Consider the following 5,946-nt stretch of genomic DNA (forward strand, 5'->3'; position numbering starts at 1 on the left):
GAGAAAGAGAAAGAGAAATTTTTCCTTACGTGCTTTGAGCGAATGCAAAATCGTGAAGAAAGAGGAGGTGCAGCCTGACCTGGGAGGCTGCACCAGAGTTTCAGGCAAAGGAATGGAGTGTGGCCAGAAAGTAAAAGGGGACATTTTTGCATACGTACTTTGAAATGCACAATTTTCTTATCAGGATCCTTTTACGTAGTGATTCCTAACCTCTTTGAATATGAGAGTCCCTCTTTCCAACAAAATTTTGAGTTTCCCCTTATGATTAAATAATTATACTTTTGCTGTGTTTTTACTGAGATACTATATCATGATGAAAAGCTACTGTGATAAAACAGCAATGAAATATCACTACACACTTATTAAGATGGCTAACATCTACAACATGGACACATCAAATGCTGCTGAGGAGCAGCAGGAACTCGCTTTCATCGCTGGTGGGAAAGCAACACGCGATGGCCACTTTGGAGGACACTTTGGCAGTTTCTTTAAAAATTAAGCATCCTCTTACCATAGGATTCAGCAATTGCACTTTTTGATAGTTACCCAAATGGGTTAAAAACTTACATCCACACGAAAACCATCACGTGATGCCTACAGCAGCTTTATTCAGAATTGCCCAAACTTGGATGCAAGCAAGATGCCCTTCAGCAGGACATGGACTCGCATTCCTCAACGAAAGGAACCGAACTGTCAAGGATAACAAACATGGAGGATCCTGAATAAATATTACTGAGTGAAAGAGGCCACTCTGGAAAGGCTGCATACTGTGTGATTGCAACTACATGATCTTCTGAAAAAGGCAGAAAAAAGATCAGTGAATGCCTTGAATTGGGGTGGAAGGGAGGGATGAGGAGACAGAACACAGAAGATGTTTAGGGCAATGAAAATTGCTGGATGACACTAAAACAGTGGGTGCATATCTTCATACATTTGTCAAAACCCGTAGAATGTAGACCACCAAGAATGAACCTTACTATATACCACAGACACTTTGGGTAATAATGGTGTGTGCAAGTAGGTTCGTGGATTCTAACAAATGTTCTGCTCTGGTTCAGGACGTTGGTAGTGGGGGAAGCTGTGCATGTGTGGAGGGGGAGGGTATATATGTACTCTCTGCACTTGCTCTAAAACTGCTCTAAAAATAAAGTCTACTACATTTTAAATCATTAAAAATGCACTTAGCCTATGACTCAGCAGTCACATTCTTGGGCACTTACCTGAGAGAAAGAAAATCTTCTGTACACACACACACACACAGAGACACACACACACACACAGACACACACAGACATCCACACACACACACACACACAGACACACACACACACAGACACACACACACACACACACTACTATGACTTTAACAATCCATCTGAGTTAATTTGTAGTCTGTTACTCAGAATAGCAGCTTGTGATTCATTTGCAAATAGTGCTTGGTGCGATTGTAGGTTGGGGGAACCCTTAAGGGATGGTGTTAGGGACCAGCAGATTGGGATCATTGCCTTGTAGTTAAATGGCCTCTACTTTCAAGCTTTGGAGATTCTACCACCAAAGTCTGTGTCTTGCATAGATGAGTTTCATGCTATATACACATTTTGAGTTGCTTTACACATCTGCTACTTGCATATTAATATTTTCAGCCAAACCTTTTAATGTGAGAGAATGATCATTGAAACTCAGCATAAACATCAGCCCCAAGCATGTATCAAACACCTTCCCTGGACACCCTGTTTTCAAAACTGAGGCTGTGAAGTCTGAGCCAAGACTTCTTCTTGTGGCCTAAGTTATACGTATGCGATACACAACAGTAAAACACTACATCGAGGAAGTTCTTTTTCATGACCCAATACATTTTTTGAAATGTTTTATTGAGACGTGTTTTGGTGTGGGATTTATATTTTTTATTCATATTCAGACTTATATCTGCTTAATCATATGGCAAGCAGTTAATGTATGCAGCGTGCATGTATCACTCCCCTTATACTTGTAATAAAAATACCCCTTTTGGAGCACCTGCGATGTGCCGGGAAGCTGTGTTTGTGGTTTACGTACATTCATAACAATCTCGCAATAACCCTGAAAGACAGCTATTGTACCATTTTACAGAGGTTAAGAAATATGATGATAATGACGGAGTTCATAAGTGGCAGAACTAAATTGTGCTTTAAACCCAAGCATATCCAATGTTTAAATGATGGTGGTGGTGATGATGTTAAGATTAATTTTCATAGTTTTAGATAAGGACTGTGTTTTTCACCAATGTTTGCTTGCTATTATACCTAGTGGTTAAGAGCCCAGGCTGTAGACCAAACTATCAGAGTTAAAATCTTATTTACAGAATTTATGTGCTGTGTAATCTTGGGTAAGCTATTGACTTTTTTTGTGTTTTTATTTCCCCATTTAAAAATGGGGATAATAATATACTTACAGAAATGCTGTAAGACTCAAATGATGTACAGATGTTTAGAAGAGTCCCTGGCACATAATAAGCACTTAATCTATATTAGCTATTATAATTGTTGTTAAAGACTTTTAAAAATTTAGGTGGCATTCCTGCAACATTTTTATTTTAGAGTGTTTATGAGTTTTCCGTGTCATTGGCCACTGCTTGAGATTCTGATTGCTCAATATTTTCCATTCGGTGTGAAACTCCCCGGAACTGGCAGGTCCCTGCCCTTAACTGGTTTGGTTGGGTTCATCCCTGAACACCTCTAATCAGCACCTTCAGACTGCCACCCAGCCGCCATCTCCCTCATTGCAGAAATGGCACACATTCAGAAGATGCTTGAAATGAAGGCTATGGAGCCAAAATTTTTATTTTTGAAAATTTTATGGAGTATGAGCTACATAGCATCGTTTTATTGCAAAAACATGAGATTATTCTCATCTGCTTCTTTATAATGTGGATACCCAGGATAATTTAGTGTCAATGTTGATGAGAACTCAAAGTATTTTGAAGAGGATTTAGAAGTGTATTTGTGAGTCCTAATATTCTATAAGAAAAATGCTTTAATGCCTCATAGTTGCTATGTTAGGCTATGTACAGTGGCTTGGAATTACATTAGTTGTAGAACCATCAACTTTGTTGATATGAGATACTTTTCTCCCAAGAGGAAGACTGAAAACAGCATATGAACCAGTTAATCAGAATGAGCTGCTGTTTGTGGCGTGCCCTGACGTTCATTCACTAGTGTTGATATGGTTACGTTCAGCATGTCACATGCAAAGTGTAGGTACTCATTTGTGGCAGAGTCTAGTACACAAACCCTTTCCTTCATTGATCTTTTAAGATCAAAATGTACATTTCTAAAACTATGTTTTCAAACCATGACTGTGTATTCTGGGTTTATGTTTTTCTTTGATCTTAAAAGCACCTTTTTGTTTTTCTGACAGTGACATGAGAACATACAACAATGGTTCAGCTCCAACTCTGTATTCAAGAAGGATCAATTTTACACAGTTTAGGTTTAATGTGACTGAAGTAAAGAGAAGTTTATGAAGTATATTTCATTTTATGTCAGGCCATTAGTAGCAATATGTAGGAGAGAAATTAGGATCTTGGAAGTTACACATCAGAATACTGTTTTAAAATTAACTTGCACTTTAAAGAATAGAAACGTAGAAATAATTTGGAGAAAACCGTTCACTATAGATTCCAAATACTTAGGTAAACAGGTGCCATAAACAGGCCTTAGCGTTTTCATCTCCTTTGTACGGCACAAAACAAATATGCCATAGGAGATGTGTTTAATGGGGAAGACAATATGAAAGAAGATAATTCTTAAACAGAAGAACACTCCACAAAACTTATCCAGTGAGGACCATCAGGAGACGCAGACAAAAACCGCTTCCCTCTCTGCTCCCAGACCCCCTGAGGCGAGGCTTACATGAGAAAAGGAATGTGCATCTCATTAAAAATTGTAGTCTCGAAAATGTCGTAAATCTTTCATTTCCCACTCAAGAATGTAGTCCTCCTGCAGCCTGACAGAGCCAGAGAAAGGAAGCAAGGCTTTTTTTTCCCATCTTTTTCTTAAGTTAATTGAGAGTCTGCTGTAGCTCTGAAGTGTTTTTATTCTTACAAAGAAAGAAAATGATGGCAAGTGTGTTTTAAGATGTAATAGATGTTTCTTCAATGCAATGAACATAATGCACTTGGGAATAGTATCACCGCAAAATGAAAATTTTAACTCTTGCATTTTAAACTAACATAGTCAGATGAGCATGGCTGGGAAATGTGAATTTACATAAATATTCTCGTAGTACCTACATCATTTGTGGAAACTTTTGAATATAGTAATTGAGTAATTTACATAGAGTGTATTTCTATTCCATCAAACTCTAAGTTGGCTAAATATGAAATACAGAAGTGTGACAAAATGGAATGGTGGTTTGACTTATGACTTAGTAGATGGAAATCATCAGTAATAAATGCATCTTATGACAGCAAAATACTGCAAGACAATTGGCATAAAATACTGGGTAATAAATTCAGTAAATTATAGTTTGTCTCTTGGAAGTTAGTTGATGACTCAATCGGGTAATTAATGCTCATTCTAAGGTTGTCCTCCAAATGAACGAAGTCACCAAGGAAATAGACTAAAGGGTCCTGAAGAAAGCATTCAGTTGCTTTATCCACCTTTCCTCAATTTCTCCAGGGTGTCTATAGTGTTGCCAATTAGGCCTGCAAAGGAAACAAACACATGTGGGGTTCCAATCGGAGGAGTCAGAAGTCACTAATGACGCGGAGAAGCACATTCCAAGTTTTGGCAATGCCGTAGAAGTTGGTAATTATACTACACTGCAGGTAGAAACATATATTTTTTAAAAGTCCAAAATGATGAATGAACTATTTGAGATCAGGCTGCAAAGCTCTTTATTATCTTTTTGCCACTATATAAATATGGAAGTTGAAAACGTTAAGTATTCAGAAACTTTCGTAGTAATTTAGCAGCATAATTTTGTTTATTGATTCCAATAATTAAATATTGGGGTCAGTATTTTGTATGTCTGTTTTTTTAATTTCATTTTTATAATAACTCAGTTTGTATTTTGTTTAAGAGGGTATTGATTCTGCAACAAACTGAGAAGAAACCTGGCGATTCACCATAGATAGCTGAGAAGCCTAAGTCTGAATTCCCGCTAAATGGCAGCAGACTAAATAGAGCGGCAGTCAGTGAACTGCATGTAGCCCCATGAACAAAATCCCATCCACCACCTGTGTTTTTTTTAATGGCCCACAGATGAGTCTGTCTTTACAGATGAATGTTTGCAACTGATTTGACAAGAGGGAACACTCACTTTGAACCCCAACTAAGCAAAATATTATCACCTCTCCCCTCAAAAAAAGTTTTGGTTCTTCTCATTAGTAAATTTGTATTATGACAAAATCATAGTCAATTTTTATCATATTCTAAATTTTGACAATACAATATAAATCATGGCATTTTTTCCCCTTGTTACATATGTACATATATAATGCCCTCAATTGTTCCTCATGACCTACAAAGCCCTGAATATTTACTGTCTGGCTCTTTACAGAAAGAAACTGTCAACTGCCAGAACAGAAAACTATTTTCCAACTCTTAACAGTTCTTACAAGTGCAAAAATAGGTATATTTCCCAAGCTCACACAAGAAATGTTTTACATGTATACATAGTAATATCATTTAAATGTTTACAGATACTTTTCTAAGATAATCTAAAGTAATGTTTTCTAGTTTTATAATTTAGATATTTTACTCATGTATTTAGGCACACATCTTTATCACAAAATAATACAATTCACCCTGTGTATCTATGGAGGACTGGTTCCAGGACACCTAGGGACACCGAAATCCTGGGATGCTCAACTCCCTGATACAGAAAATGGTGTAGTATTTGCATATAACCCATGCACATCCTTTTTATACTTTAAATTCTCTCTAGATTACTTACAATACCTAA

General features: G+C 37.1%; 1 long non-coding RNA gene across 1 annotated transcript in view; it reads left to right on the forward strand.

Moving 5' to 3' along the window:
• LOC105540237 overlaps nucleotides 1–5,390 on the forward strand; it is a 155,622-nt gene extending 150,232 nt beyond the window's left edge. The window contains exon 3 of the long non-coding RNA XR_001006171.1: nucleotides 5,064–5,390. This is a non-coding gene — a long non-coding RNA (uncharacterized LOC105540237). The remainder of the gene's footprint in view (nucleotides 1–5,063) is intronic.
• Nucleotides 5,391–5,946: the final 556 nt, after the last annotated feature.

The sequence above is a fragment of the Mandrillus leucophaeus genome, unplaced genomic scaffold, assembly GCF_000951045.1.
Source record: "Mandrillus leucophaeus isolate KB7577 unplaced genomic scaffold, Mleu.le_1.0 Scaffold217, whole genome shotgun sequence".
NCBI classification, from domain to species: domain Eukaryota; kingdom Metazoa; phylum Chordata; class Mammalia; order Primates; family Cercopithecidae; genus Mandrillus; species Mandrillus leucophaeus.